Below are 17,459 nucleotides of genomic sequence, written 5' to 3'. Positions count from 1 at the left end.
CTACCTGCACCTAACAAAAAGTTGGGTTATTAATAATCTGTTTTGCTGGCCTATGTTGGGTGATACCTGCATTTATGGTCCAATCTTTTAACTGATTGCAAGGTATTTGTTTTCCTATCTTTATGAATAATTGAGCCTCAGAGATGTTAGGAAATTTTCTGAGGTCAACATAGCAGGAGAAGAGCATAGATTTGAACCCAGGTCTGTCTCATCCCAAAACTCCTTTTTCTCTTGCAATTTCAGGTTGCCTTCTTCAAAAGACTGTGGAAGAAACCAATGAGACTGTGTTTGTGGCAATATTTTCACACTGCAAGTGCTACTTAGTTGAAAGGTATTATTATTCAGCTAACAGACTTTGTTCTGGCATCTCTCACTGTGCCTGCCAACATTATAACTTTGTATGTGTTTTGCATACTTCCAAAAATGATATTACTTGAAGAGTAAAGTCTGCCTTCTTATATCACTAAGTTAATGTTTTTAATTTAAAATCAATTTTAGAAAGCTTTCCAAATATGTTATTAAATAATCTCAAGCCTTTTAACCACAAAAACATCCCCTGAGAAAGCGCCAGCCCTGGGCATCTGCAATTAGGACTGGAATGGAGAAAAATGACACCAGACAGAAATGGGGTTTCTTCAGTCCTTGTGTTCTGCATGCTCCCTGAGTCTCCTCCTCTGAATCACTTTCTTTGTTTCTACAGATGGTAATCTCCCTCTGTTGGAGCTATGTAGACCAACTCGCTCCAGTCCACACATGTGCACAGGTTAGCACCTTGCTGGCTTTTACTAACCCCTGATCAAGCAAAGCTTCTCTATTTCATTTCACATTGCTTTTGAAACTTAAGAAAAAATATTCTGCCCTCTGTAACATATAACCTCAAGACATAATGTTGATATTTGCTTAATATTTTTCTCTCTGAACAGGATACAACTGAGACATCACCAACAATAGCCAAAGATTATTACTTTAAAAAAGAGATGCATCATGCATAATGAGGGATAAACATAGATCCTAAATAATAAGCAGTTGAAATGCTTACTTATTGTTGTCATGTATCCATCTTTTAGCCCATTTGGTTCCTTGCCTGGAATATCTTCCTTCACTTTCACCTGTTCATTCTTTATGACTTATATCGATGATCCACTTGTGATTTTTAATCTAATAACTTATACTGATGATAAATTTTAAGTACGCATATTTGTTTTATTCTGAAAGCAAGCATTAGATTTGTGTATCAAATATTGTGCTCATGTGCTCAGTCATGTCCGATCCATTGAGACCCTGTGGACTGCAGCCCACCAGGCCCTTCGGTCCATGGGATTTCCTAGGCAAGAATACTGGAGTGGGTTGCCATTTCCTACTCCAGGGGATCTTCCCAACTAGGCTTATTATTATTTACAGCAATAACTGTATTGTTTACTTATGCCCATTCTGCCTCTTAGGGTTAAGTGATGACAGCAAAGGTCACAGCAAAGCAGAGAGAGAGAGAAAACCCCAAATTATGAACCTGGGAACTCATATAGGAACTGCTGCCCAGCTGTTCCACTTCCTTGTTGAGAGAGGGAGGGAAAGCTTTCTTAATTAGTATAAACAAATAACTCTCTGAAAAAAGGTCTCAAAGTTATTATAATCCTTTAGAATGTACCCAAATGGCTGCTGGTTTTATCCTCCTTTGAAACCAACACCTAGATCCGGTTGTGATAAACCTCTAACTCTCTCTGAAGTATCTCACTATCTTAGGGATGCTAATCAGTCATCCTCTAACCGAGGTTGCAAGTAATTTTTGTTCAGAAAGTATATGAACATGCCAGAAACAAAAATATTTGACTGATTTCCTCTTAGCTGTAATTCTCATGTTCCCCCCAAACATAGTTGGTCACCATTCCTCAGTGTTACCTCACACTCTCATAACTTTTGTTATGCAAACTGCTCAGACTTGGTCTCTACTTCCAGTCCAAACACAGCTCATGGTGTAAAGCAAATGACAAGCAAGGTTTATCAAATAAATGAACAAATATTTAATGAACAGTTGTATTGTATAAAAGACAATCTGATAGAGGATTTCAAAAGCCAAGCACTCTTCAAATTGTTACTCTTACAAGAGTTCTTTGAGGTAGAGCAACTTGTCTTATGTTTTCCCACATGCAAATAGATTCTTAGAGAGGAAAGGAAATGTTCTCAAGATCAGTCAGTCAGTCAGTGATGGAGTTTGTATCTAGACTCAGACCTGACTCAGTAGCTCTTGTTTTTAACTGGGACTCCGTGATAGGCTCCCAGGAAACAATTCAATGCTTTAAACATGATTGGTTTCCCTAGAAATGGTCTGATAGGGGGATTCTTGAGTAAGGGCTTAGTCTCAAGAAAAAGGGAACTTGAGAAGGCTAAGCATGGGGGGTGGGAAAGCTAAGGATGTGTTTCTCAGCTGAAAACTAGCTTCAGCCTGATGCTACGGTGAGCTCTGGAGCACGAATTACACCACAGAATTAGCCCCACCTTCAGGCAAGGGCCAACCTTCTGCAGGCCCATGTCAACCATTTATTTTCTACAGTCTTCCTCCAGATTATGAGGGGGCCTGATGTCCTAGGATTCAAGGGCATTTCTCCAGGGAAAGGGACATCTCTGTGCTGTTAGCAAACAGTAGTCACAGAACCAACGGATGGTTGTGTTGGCCTCGTAAAGATACCAAGAGCATCCTTCCTGGAAGGACTAGGGTGCAATGGTTACACCTCTTTGTGGATGGGGCTATATCTTTTGGCTTTGACTGGGTATATACTCCAGCTGCCAAATGAGTGTTGGCAGTCTTTCCTCTGGGTCAGCACAGCCTCTAGCTTTAAACTAAATTAGTTGTTTTTGCCAAAGAGTCTCTGGCTCTGAATCTTGCTGAAAATGTAGAGGCACTTTGAGCTCAGATTGCCAAAGCATACACTTGGCACTTCTAAGTGAGGCATTCAAGGAAGTCTCCACCTGTACAGCCTCAGGAGCCCATTGGAGCAGACTGCTCCTAGGAATGTGTTCCTCAGGCAGGAAATGGCAATTAAGCACCTGTTAACATATATAACATCAACTGTCATTGTTCAAGTCAATAAGCAATTTTTAATCATCTGCTTAGTTTTCTTATGGAAACATGTGGGTGTCAGACAGCTCTTTAATTCATTTATAAACTAAGAAATCATTAGTTTACAACCTAAAACTTATATTATATATAAATCACTAACATGTATTGAATAGAATATTCAGTGTGGGGTGTCTTACCTTTTTTAAACATTGTTTTTATATTACAACACTTTGGCAAAGTAGATATTTTACCTCTTTCTGGCAGATGAAGAAACTAAGGCACACAGAAGTGAAATAATTAGTCTGATAACCCACAGATAATGAATCCAGATTTTATATAAATCAGGATTATTTTTTTCTAACTGTATACACGTTAGCTTCCAAAGCACAAGAAGTTTGCTTTCATTATGCATTTATCAAATCTTAGGTTAGATCTTATTTGACTATTTTCAAAACTCTGCCTGGTGGCTTTTGATAATTTTTCAGGCAGAAAGGATCCAGAATAGTTCAAGTATGTGCCCTATTCTTCAAGCAGCAATTGGAGTGAAATTTTTAAAACCATAATCTGATCCTGTCAACCTTGTTTGTAACCTTTTGGTGGTTCCCCACTGCATTCAGAATGAAATCCAGACCCTACACACCATCTGCTAGGTACCCAATGGCTTGGACCCTGAGGTCTCTCAAACCCATCTCATGCCATCAACATCTTGTTCTGCCCAGTCCAGCCATGCTCAGCTCCTTCCATACGCCTGCTATTTGCTCTTTTTGTGCCACATTCTATCTCCATCCTTAATTCACCCTCTTCCTTAGCATCCCTTCTCAAACCCCACGTCCTCGGGGAGGCTTTTTCTGATCTCTCAAATTTGTTTAGGTGTTTTATACTCTCATAGAAACAGTATCTTTCCTTATTATAACTTACTTATGTATTCTTTGACAAATAATAACTTGATTCATGCTTTATTTCTACCAGTGGACTGTAAGCTTAAGGCAGGCACTGTATTTCTTGTGCTTACTTCCATATTTCTGTTACTTAGAGTATAATAATCAATACATAGTACAATGTTGAATGAACAAGTGAGGGAATGAAATAGTGAATGAATCCCCCATCCCTTCTTCTCTACTCTGTCCTAACCATTCCATTCAAGCTGATCAAAGGGTACAAACCATTTTTTTCTGTTGACATATATAACTCTTAAAATGGCTTTTGGGACACAGAGAGCCTTTTCCTTCGCAGAGCAGGAATGGTAAGCTGACCAACTCCCTAAGGGCCTAGGTCCCATACAGAACAGATACTTTACAGGAGTTCCTTTCTGTAGCAGAAAATTTCATAACCATTGGAGGTAGCCCCAAGAAGTACAGGGATCCTAGGTGTTGGAGCTCTGTTACATTAGTTGAATCATCTTGGAAAAGTTTCTTTACTGTTCATGGCCTCAGTTTCCTCAACTATAACATGAAATGGTGGATCTGAAAGCAGCGAGCATACTAGACAAGGAGTGATCATAACCAGAAACACAAAACACTGGTTCGGGAAGATGTGGCCCAGGGGATTTAATACTGTGTTCTGCAGAATCCTGAGATATACAGGTGCCTGAGTGGCCACTGGTGGTAAGACAAGGGTCATATGGCAAGGAACCAAGAAGGGCTCTTCCAGGGTCCTTGCTGCCATTTCAATAAAAGCAGATCCACTTTAATCTGTTTTATATGGAAAGGTTCTGAAGAGTATTCATTTGAAAATATGTTTTAGCTGCTAAAAACAGCTTGAAAGCCACTTATTTCATCTTGCAATCCTATTTTACAGGTGAGAAAACCAAACTCAGAGAAATCTCACAAAGCTAGTCAATCCAGTTAAAAGACTTATTTGCCTGCCATTTCTGCCTCAGTACATGCTTAGGCTTTGTAGTAAGTTTTCCCAAAGCATACTGATCATTTTGTAAAGTTCCCTTTGCTATTCTCATTCAGATGAGTAAATCAGCAGACTTGGCTTCTAGTCTCGAGTATATAACTAACTGGCTATATAGTTTTAAGCAAGATACAACTGTTCTGAGTTCAAATTTCCTGTCTGAAAGAGAAGCTAATGATACCCAGACGGCCTCGTGGAGAGTGGTTGTGACGAACAGATAATAATAAAATGCAAAATTGCTTTGACTACTACCATCTTTCTTCTTTGAGCCTAAAACAATGAGCTGTCATCACTATTTAATAAACATTTGTTAAAAGAAGGAAAAGAGAGGGTGGTACAGTGGATAGGAATCCACCTGCCAACGCGGGGGACATGGGTTTGATCTCTTGTCAGGGAAGAGTCCGCATGCCATGGAGCAACTAAGCCTGTGCACCACAGCTACGGAGCCTACATGCCACAGCTACTGAGACCGCATGCCCTGGAGCCTGTGTTCCTCAACAAGGATGCCACCGCAACGAGAAGCCCATGCACCGCAACGAAGAGTAGCCCCACCTCACTGCAACTAGAGAATCAGCCCACACACAGCAATAAAGACACAGCACAATCAAAACATTAAAAAAAAAAAGAAGAAGAAGGAAAAGAAAAGCAAGGAAGGAGGGAGGGAAGAAAATAAGACAGGCAGACAGGTTTAATTCTCTTCCTATCTCATCAATAGTAAATTTCTAATCTCATAAAAATGGAAACACTCATAAAATGAAACTGCCACATTCCTCCATGATGAAGGGGGACTCACAACTCCCGACTTTGGTCTTGTGGGTCCCAGATTCCACATGACTGATTCCAAGCCTGAAATGGTTTGCTTCACAGTCTGGCTGAATGAATGCAATGCCCAAACCCTGGATTAGGAAACCCAAAATGTGGTTCAATGAAACCTAAAATGTGTTTTGCCCCCAGACCTTTTCCTTTTATCTTTCAAGACCCATGTAATTTAATGGAAATTGAAGAAGTGTGGGACAGATTCCACTCCTTCCCCACATCTCGCCATCCAGTGTACCATTAACTTCAAAGGAATTTAGCCTGGAAGGAAGCAAATGTGGGTGTAGAAAGGCTTAAGATGTTGTCGTTCTTCGAGGGCAGAGGGAGGGGGATGGGAAACGTCCAAGTTTTTTAGCCACCAAAACCATAGCCTATGGGGCATTTCTTGTCATTGAATGTGTCATATGCAGAGAGGCTGTCTGAAGATCCACTTCACTCTCACATCTTCAAGTATGCTTCCTATGCCTCCCATGCCCTGAGGTTTCCAGTGTCCTAAACTGTCCCCACCCTCACACTGACTCTTCCTAGACATGTCCATCTGACTGCCCTATCAACTCAACATATCAAAAAAATCAAACCCACCATTTCTCCTTCCCTGCAAACAATATATACCAAACAAGGTTATCACTATCCTTCTTGTCATTAGCCTATAATTCTCAGATCCATCCTTGACTCTCCTCCCATGCTTCACTTCCATTTCCAATCAATTAAGTAACTTTCTCCTTATTCTATGTTATCTCATTTTCTGTGTTCATTTCTTACATAGTGCTGTTGCTGCAACTTTATCTCATGCTCTGTTATCTCAAATATAAACTCTTACAGTAACATAATGTATAACATTTATTTAGACTAAGATTTTCTTCAAACTTAGAACTATTGACATTTTAGGCTGAATAATTGTGGAGGGGTAGGGGAGGGCTGCCCCGTGCCTTGTGAGATGTTTAACAATATCCCTAGCTTTATCCACTAGATGCAAATAACACTCCCCACCCCACCACTACCACCCTGTGGTGACAACCAAAATTGTTTCCAGACACTGCCAAATATCCCCAGAGGGGGAAAATCACCCTTGATTGAAAGCCACTGCTTTAAATCAACAAGGTTAGCTTTTCACCATGCATGTCATCCTTCTTGAGATTTTGGGGCAAACTTGTGATCAGTCAAGATAATTTATCCTATCTTATTCTAGCCTCTCTTTAATTGAGATCAGGGACTGCATATTTTTATTGCTGTACCTTCAATGCCTAGCATCCAGAAAGGCACTAAGAGACCCCTGGAATGTATTTTTGAAAGAAAGAAATGAATGAATCCATCACTTCTTGCTCCACACCACCATTGTGTATTAAAGCATTCCACAGGGTAAGACACTCAGTGTCTCCTTCAACTGTTCAGGTGTATGGAACAAGACATCCTCTCTCAGGAGGGCACAGCTCACATCTTAAACACCTTAGAGTTGTATATTTACCATAAAGTTCTAACTGATGGAAAAAGTATCTTGAGGAAGGTGTGATTTTTTTTTTCCACCAGCCCATGGGCTGGTGGAGATCATATGAATTCCTCACTGTGAATTCAAGATTCCACGATTTAATCCTCCCTCCCAGAACCAGCATAAAGTTCAGTTCTACACTTGGCTATGCAGAGCTCTCTGAAATCTGGCCCCCACCTATCATTTTATGTGTTTTACCTCTCTCTTTCTTGAAGCTTCACTTTCAGTTTGGGGACCCCCAAGCACACCTTGTTTTTCCACCTCTACCTTTCTGTTGACCCATTTATAACCACCTAGAATGCTTTATTCTTGGGCTTCCCTTTTGGCTCAGCTGGTAAAGAATCCGCCCACAATGCAGGAGACCTGGGTTTGATCCCTGGGTTGGGAAGATCCCCTGGAGAAGGGAAAGGCTACCCACTCCAGTTTTCTGGCCTGGAGAATTCCATGGGCTGTATAGTTGATGGGGTTGCAAAGAGTTGGACACAACTGAGCAGCTAATACTTAGAACGCTTTTATCACCAACTGCTTATATTTATTGGGTTACCTTTAAAGACATGGGAAATCATTACATTTTAAGAGTTTCGTGGGACTCATGATTTATATATTTTTTATTTAATCATATGAGTAGGGTTATCTCCAATTTACAGATAAGTAAACCACATTTTAGAGATTTGCCCAAATGGGGCAGAAACAGGATGCAATTTGAGGCCCTCAACAGCAGGTGTCCTTGGCAATTATTTCTATTTTCTTATCCTTCCAGTCTTTCTACTCAGTCTTATGAGAAAGAAAAAAAAAATCTCTCTTAAACTCAGGTTCTTTGCAGAAATAAAACATGAGTGATAACAGGAGCTCTGGGCAAGGACTGATAGTCTTTGTCTCCTCCAACCACTGCTTGTTGTTCTGCTCAAGTGTTCTATGCAAGAAAGCAGAAAAGCTTGCCTTCTGAGGCAAGTTTTATACCATCTGAAAGCCAGCAGAATTTAAAGTATTAAAACTTAACATCACGAACTAAAGAACAGTCTGAGTGGGCAGAGTCAGGGGCACAAGATGACCTTTCTTCCACACAAATATAGAAAACTATCAGTAGTAGGAGCTAACTTCCAAAGACCAGGAGAGCACTATGTACATATCCATGAACACCAGGTCATGAACAGGAAGAGATGGGAAAAGGAAGAGATGGAAGGAGAAAAACAAAGTAATGAGAGCCTAAGGAAAACAGTTATATAGGCTAATGTTGGGAACACGTGACTTATAGAATGTAGAATTCAAATGATCTAGGTTATTTCCACCTTAGGCATCACTGTTCCCATTTCTAGCATTGGAACAAACAATCATTCTTTAAAGGGCAGGCAGACTTTAAATATTATGTTCACAGAACTACACTCAGAGAAGTCAAACATTATTAGAGGAGATAGCTAGAGAGAACCAGAGCTAATTTGAAGAACTTGCTAAATTTTCAAATGAGGAAATTGAGGTCTGAGAAAAGAAAAATAACCCTAAGAGACATATGAAAAATGAATAGCAGGGACAGGAACCCATGCTCCTAGTACTTTGCACAATGTTCTTTCTTATATTCACCCAGATTCTTCTGCCATTTCATGACCCCACCATTCTGTAAATTGCCACTGGAGGTTTTTCACAGAAATTACACTGGCAATTGGGAACATGAAAGTTTGGCTACTCTCTCTAGAACATTTATTTTGCATGTGAGTCAGTGCAGAAAATAGTTTGCACTTCATTTATTCATGTACTAATTTTGAAGTAAGCTGCACCACATAAATTCTCCTGAAAAATGATGCAATTAAGCCTGGACTGTTTGAGAAGGCTGACAACATGCGGCTGTAATTATAATGGCAAAACATCTTGGTAACACACTGACTTATTAGTCCTGTAATTAGTGTTGCTGCAATGCATACTCAATAGTCCATAACACAAATAATGCAATGTAAAATCCTGAAAAAGAGTCATAATTTTCAAGTGAACAATCTTTGGATATTTTGCCTGTGGCATCGACCATTTGGGCCAAATTGTTTCAGCCACTACATATAAGAAGGTCTGCCTCCCTCCTGAGTACAGATTATTGGGAAAATCTTCAACTCTTGGCAAAATACATAATTAGTGTATAAAATCTGGCAAATTAGAAAAAAGTTAACTCTGTTAGGGACCAATTATGTAAATACTAAAAAGTGAGGGAGCATTAGCTGCATAATCTTGGAGTTCAGAGTAGGTTGGACCAACAACAGTCATTAAAAACCACAAAACTAAAACTCTCAGTCCCCTAATAGTACATCCTAGAACTGGATGAAATCCCGAGATGTTGTTTTTACTGATGTCCTAACTTCAAACAAAGGTTTTACAATTCTGTTTTATGAGTGAATTAACTTGTTCCCAGAAAACCCCGCTAAGAATCGCAGAGGATGCGGTCTTAAAATGGAGAGGTATCTTAGTTCCCATACAGATTCCATCTTTATCCAGTATATTAATTTACCTTCAAACATCTAGAATCATAGGTTCATTTGTTTTATTATCTCACCAAGACATAGAAATGTTTCATCCAAAATACTGATTAAGAGAAGTTCAAGGGTAGAATACTAGAAAACTTTCTCTGGACTATCTTTGGATGGTTATCAATGTACTTGAAATGATAGGTAAGTCGTACACATTCACTAGCAAGTCATGTACTGTGATAGTCCTACACAGGGCAGGAGTCATGTTTGAGTTGATTCAAAAGAGTCACCATGACCTGGCTGTCTTGGGTGGCCCCATACGGCATGGCTTAGTTTCACTGAATTAGACAAGACTGTGGTCTGTGTGATCAGATTGGCTAGTTGTCTGTGATTGCAGTTTTAGTCTGTCTGCCCTCTGATCCCCTTTCTCAGTGCCTACCATCTTACTTGGGTTTCTCTTACCTTGGACATGGGGTCTCTCTTCACAGCTGCTCTAGCAAAGCATAGCCCCCATTCCTTACCTCTGATGTGAGGCAGTTCATCTGGGCCACCGCCCCTGCCCTCAGGCAGAGGGTAGTTCCTCTGGCAATGGGAAAGACTAGAGATCTCTTTAAGAAAATTAGAGATACCAAGGGAACATTTCATGCAAAGATGGGCTCGATTAAGGACAGAAATGGTAGGGACCTAAAAGAAACAGAAGATATTAAGAAGAGGTGGCAAGAATACACAGAAGAACTGTACAAAAAAAGATCTTCATGACCCAGATAATCACAATGGTGTGAACACTCACCTAGAGCCAGACATCCTGGAATGTGAAGTCAAGTGGGCCTTAGGAAGCATCACTATGAACAAAGCTAGTGGAGGTGATGGAATTCAAGTTGAGCTATTTCAAATCCTGAAAGATGACGCTGTGAAAGCTGCACTCAATATGCCAGCAAATTTGGAAAACTCAGCAGTGGCCACAGGACTGGAAAAGGTCAGTCTTCATTCCAATCCCAAAGAAAGGCAATGCCAAAGAATGCTCAAACTACCGCACAATTGCACTCGTCTCACACGCTAGTAAAGTGATGCTTAAAATTCTCCAAGCCAGCCTTCAGCAACACGTGAACCGTGAAATTCCAGATGTTCAAGCTGGTTTTAGAAAACCAGAGGAACCAGAGATCAAATTGACAACATCCGCTGGATCATGGAAAAAGCAAGAGAGTTCCAGAGAAACATCTATTTCTGCTTTATTGACTATGCCAAGGCCTTTGACAGTGTGGATCACAATAAACTGTGGAAAATTCTGAAAGAGATGGGAATACCAGATCACCTAACCTGCCTCTTGAGAAACCTGTATGCAGGTCAGGAAGCAACAGTTAGAACTGGACATGGAACAACAGACTGGTTCCAAATAGGAAAAGGAGTACGTCAAGGCTGTATATTGTCACCCTGCTTATTTAACTTATATGCAGAGTACATCATGAGAAATGCTGGACTGGTGGAAGCACAAACTGGAATCAAGATTGCCGGGAGAAACATCAATATCTTCAGATATGCAGATGACACTACCGTTATGGCAGAAAGTGAAGAGGAACTAAAGAGCCTCTTGATGAAAGTAAAAGAGGAGAGTGAAAAAGTTGACTTAAAGCTCAACATTCATAAAACTAAGATCATGGCATCTGGTCCCATCACTTCATGGCAAATAGATGGGGAAACAGTGGAAAGAGTGGCTGACTTTATTTTTCTGGGCCCCAAAATCACTGCAGATGGTTATTGCAGCCATGAAATTAAAAGATGCTTACTCCTTGGAAGGAAAGTTATGACGAACCTAGACAGCATATTAAAAAGCAGAGACATTACTTTGCCAACAAAGGTCCGTCTAGTCAAGGCTATGGTTTTTCCAGTGGTCATGTATGGATGTGACAGTTGGACTATAAAGAAAGCTGAGCGCTGAAGAATTGATGCTTTTGAAGTGTGGTGTTGGAGAAGACTCTTGAGAGTCCCTTGGACAGTAAGGAGATCCAACCAGTCCATCCTAAAGGAGATCAGTCCTGGGTGTTCATTGGAAGGACTGATGTTGAAGCTGAAACTCCAATACTCTGGCCACCTGATGCGAAGAGCTGACTCATTGGAAAAGACCCTGATGCTGGGAAAGATTGAGGGCAGGAGGAGAAGGGGATGACAGAGGATGAGATGGTTGGATGGCATCGCCGACTCGATAGACATGGGTTTGGGTGAACTCCAGGAGCTGGTGATGGACAGGGAGGCCTGGCGTGCTGTGATTCATGGGGTCACAAAGAGTCAGACATGACTGAGGGACTGAACTGAACTGAAATAAGAGTCAGTGTCATATGGTCAGTTAAGTGTAAAAGCTCAGCTTTGTCGTCTCTCATTGTGATATCCATGGAAATCAAGAATCTGAGCAGAATCCTAAAGTCACAAGAATGGCCCCACCATGATCTCAGATAGGAAGATTTTTGTGACACTGTCCTAGCTAGTGTCATAAGCAATAGAAAGCAATGTTGGGAGGGTGTTAGAAAGGGTTAGGCAGTGTGCAACAATTCTTTGGGTGGCCTGGAGATCATATCAGGGTCTGAGGTCTTGGCTGGAGGTAGAAATATCCCCTTAAGTATAATGGGACCAGAAAAGAGTACATCCCAGAGAAGATCAATCGTTTGCCAGAGGTCACACAGATAGAAATTAGTTAAACTAAGATTTGAACTCATATAGTTAGCCATAGAGGTCCTACTTTATAGCTTCCTGTATGCACTGTTTATGCTACAGCCACCTCTTAAAATGAGTAAGGTAAATTGTAGTTCTAACCTGCTGATGAGAGTGAGCCTGCTATAACAAGGTCAGTTTTGGTTAAGGATAATACAGATAACAGAGGGGCTTACTCCATGATTGAAATCATCGGCCCATAATTGTAAGGAGCTGGGGACAATAGGAAGCTGACAAAAAGATTCACTTGACTTGTGACTAATAGAGTCAAGAGTATCCACTCTTTCTGTCTCCATCACACCATACGGATCTCATGAAGATCTTGTTGATATCCAAGTGTACTTTTCTACGTACTTGTGGTCTGACATGTTACTAGTGCCCAAAGCAAACACAGAGTCATAAGTTTAAAATTCTATCTTTATATCACATGCTCTTGATGACTCCTTGGGAACTTCATTCTCCCTTTGAGCCTCAGTTTCCTGCACAGGAAAATGGCAATGAAAAGAACTGATGTGAATATATCTACTGTTAAATGAGAAACCATTTGTAAAGCATGAACATGAGGATCAGATTGATGACTAGGCCACTTTTTAGTTTTGAGACCCAGGGCAGAGATTCAACTTCTCTCTCCTCAGTTTCTACTTTCTTAGAATGAAAATCATAATGGAACCTACTTCTTAGAGTTACTATAAAGCTTAAACACACTGATACATGTAAATCCTCATAATGCTGTACAATATATGCCAGATACCTAGCAACTGTTGTTGTAAATGTAATTATTATTATTTTTAGCAGAATATAATATAAATAATTATATTTATTATTATTTTTAGCAGAATGCTTACTTGATTCCCTTTCTCTTTCTCCTACTTTTATTAAGCAAAAATGTAAAGTTAGTGTTTAGAATTTGACATGCTAAGTTCTTATAAAATTTCTAGATAGAGAAAATTGGTTTCCTTTGGGTCTGTTCTGCATCACTTTCTATATGTGCATTCCAAGATGCCCAGGAATACATCAGATCAGATCAGTCGCTCAGTCGTGTCCGACTCTTTGCGACCCCATGAATCGCAGCACGCCAGGCCTCCCTGTCCATCACCAACTCCAGGAATTCACTCAGACTCACGTCCATCGAGTCAGTGATGCCATCCAGCCATCTCATCCTCTGTTGTCCCCTTCTCCTCCTGCCCCCAATCCCTCCCAGCATCAGAGTCTTTTCCAATGAGTCAACTCTTCGCATGAGGTGGCCAAAGTACTGGAGTTTCAGCTTTAGCATCATTCCTTCCAAAGAAATCCCAGCGCTGATCTCCTTCAGAACGGACTGGTTGGATCTCCTTGCAGTCCAAGGGACTCTCAAGAGTCTTCTCCAACACCACACTTCAAAAGCATCAATTCTTCTGCTCTCAGCCTTCTTCACAGTCCAACTCTCATATCCATACATGACCACAGGAAAAACCATAGCCTTGACTAGACAGACCTTTGTTGGTAAAGTAATGTCTCTGCTTTTGAATATGCTATCTAGGTTGGTCATAATTTCCTTCCAAGGAGTAAGCGTCTTTGAATTTCATGGCTGCAGTCACCATCTGTAGTGATTTTGGAGCCCAGAAAAATAGTCTGACACTGTTTCCACTGTTTCCCCATCTATTTCCCATGAACTGGTGGGACCAGATGCCATGATCTTCGTTTTCTGAATGTTGAGCTTTAAGCCAACTTTTTCACTCTCCACTTTCACTTTCATCAAGAGGCTTTTTAGTTCCTCTTCACTTTCTGCCATAAGGGTGGTGTCATCTGCATATCTGAGGTGTTTGATATATTTCCCGGCAATCTTGATTCCAGTTTGTGTTTCTTCCACTCCAGCGTTTCTCATGATGTACTCTGCCTATAAGTAAAATAAACAGGGTGACAATATACAGCCTTGACGAACTCCTTAATTTATTATTTTAAAAGAGAAAAAAGTTATTTGGAGGTAGCTGTGTATTTGGAATCCAAATTCCAGCTCTGACAGTAGGTCGTGTTATGATCTAGAGCAATGCTCTTACTTGTTCTGACCCATCTTGGGGAAAATACTATGTATATTTTACATTGTTCCATAATCACATTGAAACACTCTTTTAAATCAATGATAACCAAGTCTGAATCTTAGTGCAGCCACATACTAACTGTGTGACCATGGTAGTCAGCCCTTCTAATTCTCATTTTCCAATCTACAAATCCTTGAGAATACTAGGAGTATAGGAGGGTTAAGTGATCTCAGGTAATATGATGTGCTCAGCCTGGTACTTGACTCATGGGAGGAACCCTCAAGTTAAAATGTACATCTAAGTGCATATCACTTACCAAAGTAATGCTTCATATCTTAACATTAAGTACCCCTTGGTCTCACTTTAAAACTTTGGGCATATTTCTTGTTGGGGGCAAAGTGAAAATGCAATTGTGCTCTAGGCCTTGGTGCACCTTTTCAATATGTTTCTGGGTCATTTGTTATACTAGCAATAATCTTGTTCAGTAAAATATCTTCTAGCCAGTTTCTGGATAGAGTTGAAGCAAGATAATAGGAGATCAAAACAGGAAATCCTCTGTGAAGACCTCTCTAAATGTATCATCATAATTAAATTTCTTCCACCCACTTACTGAGACTTTTATTTTTCTTCTGCATCTCAGAATGGATTTATCTGTTTGTAGGCTGTTTCACCCTCAGAGTAACATGGGCTGAATCTTTTTATTTTTGTATCCCCAATATCTATAATAAGTCCAGTGGCTAATACAGAGTTGGTGCTTAAAATAAATATTTAGTAAATTAATTAATATAAAAATCCTTCCCTCCTTCCAGTTCCTCCTCCACTGTTAGACAAATAGGTACCCTTGATGTTACACAGACTCACTACAAGGCTATGGCCATTATGATTTAGTTAGGGAATTATTGGAACACAACATTTTATAACTCTTGCCATTATTAATATGACAAGAAATAATAATTGACTTAGTAATGTAATCAAGTCAGAATGTATTTGATTTGATCTGTCAAGTTGTTATTCATATTTCTAATTCTCCTAGTCAGAGCTTTCAACACCTAATTATTTATGAAAGCAATGAAGGAAAGCATATTCCTTGTCAGGCTTGGTGGGAAGAAATGAAGCCCTATTGGTGCTGAATCCATCATCCATTCTGTAAAGCTGGAAAGGGTAGGGAGATATGCCTTCTGCCCAACCAAATGGGAAAATGCACATGCCCTTTATATGCATATGTTCTACCCACTTGTGTGGTGGTTATCGGTGTAACTAAGCATAAAAAGCCATTCTTTAATGCATTTCATACAATGTCCACACAGATGGAAAGAGTTGCCAGCTTCTTTGGGTAGAACTGATGCAAGATAATAGGAAATACAAATAAGAAAGCTAAAAGTGCAAAGGGACCTCCCATGAGACCTGAGATATTCACATATATTACTTCATGCTTAGTCACTCAGTCTTGTCTGACTCTTTGTGACTCCATGAACAGTAGCCCACCAGGCTCCTTTGTCCCTCCAGGCAAAAATACTGGAGTGGGTTGCCATTTCCTTCTCCAATATACATCACTTTTCTTCCTCACAAAAATATCTGCTGTATCATCTCCATTTTAACAGGAAAGACTAAGGCTCAAAATATTAGGAAGTTAAACCAAGATAACACATTCCCTTTTAGGACTAGGTTTCTAAGACATTCTTCTGACTGGAGAATCCATATTCTATTGCCTGACTGAGCATTTACATTTGTATAGACACCTTGAACTTTTCTGCTTTAGTCTGTTGGCTAAATGTTCTTTTTGATTGAAGAATTTTTAGAATTGAAAGCTTGTATTTATGGAGATCCCCTTCCAAACAAAAGGATAATGTACTATAATAACATCAGCATAAACATTCATTCAATTTATTCAGTCAAGAAACATTAAAAATCTGAATATGTGTAATATACTGAAGATAACATAGATTAAAAATACAACCTTTCCTGATAAGAGTTCAGAGACTAAGAATTTTGGCAGAGCATAGTTATTGCCCTGGTCGAAATATGTGAAGGCAGCACATGAGAAAAAAATGTTCAGGGAAAGCTTCCTAAAGTGATGGTTGAACCAAGTCTTAAAGAAAAAGTTGGACTTCTCCAGGAAGACAAGCAAATTGAGCTTCACAGTAGAAGGTATAGTATGTCCAAAGACACAGAGGTATGAAGGTGTACAGAGGAGTTGGCTCATAGGGTAAAATCAGACAGAAGATGATTAACTAGAGAAGACTGCTTAGAATTGTATCACGAGAAATTTGTTTTGCTAGAACCAAAGAATCTGAACATTTCAAGTTTTCTCCTATCCTTGAAAAAAATTTCTGACTAGATACTTGAAACCTGTTACAATATTTTGCATATGCTATAGCTGAAGTTGCTAGACATGCTTGAAAATAAGGATTAAAATCTCTTCCATGTTATTAAATTCTAATACCATGTTATTATTTGCTTAAATGACCTTAGGATTACTTTAAATAGTTACATGTTATTGTATGTAAATTATATCTCAAAGAACTTGACTGAAAAAAAAATACATAGTCTGAATTATGTGATATAATCTGAGATAACTGGCTCATCAAAAAATGAATAACTGAATGAAAAAGGAATCCGTTAGTCTATAGTGACATTAAGATATACAAATATAAATAGTACATTGTGCATAAATATTTTAAATGAAATAAGAGGGCTTCCCTGGTGGCTCAAATGATAAAGAATGCACCTGCAATGAAGGAGACCCGGGTTCAGTCCCTGGATTGGAAAGATTCCTTGGAAAAGGGAATGGTAACCCACTTCAGTATTCTTGCCTGAAGAATTCCATGGACAGAGGCACCTAGCAGGCTACATACAGTTCATGGGATTGCAAAGAGTCGGATATGACTGAGTGACTAACACACACAACACAGATACATGTGAATCCTCTAGGATAGTTCTTATCTATACTGTAACTGTTATGATACATGATAGCTAAATGAGGAATAGGGTAATAAATTGAGGATTTCATTAGTGCTCTCCTAAAGTTAATGAAA

The sequence above is a fragment of the Bubalus kerabau genome, chromosome 6 (genome assembly GCF_029407905.1).
Source record: "Bubalus kerabau isolate K-KA32 ecotype Philippines breed swamp buffalo chromosome 6, PCC_UOA_SB_1v2, whole genome shotgun sequence".
In the NCBI taxonomy this organism is placed as follows: Eukaryota; Metazoa; Chordata; class Mammalia; order Artiodactyla; family Bovidae; genus Bubalus; species Bubalus kerabau.
This window is presented reverse-complemented; position numbering follows the sequence as displayed.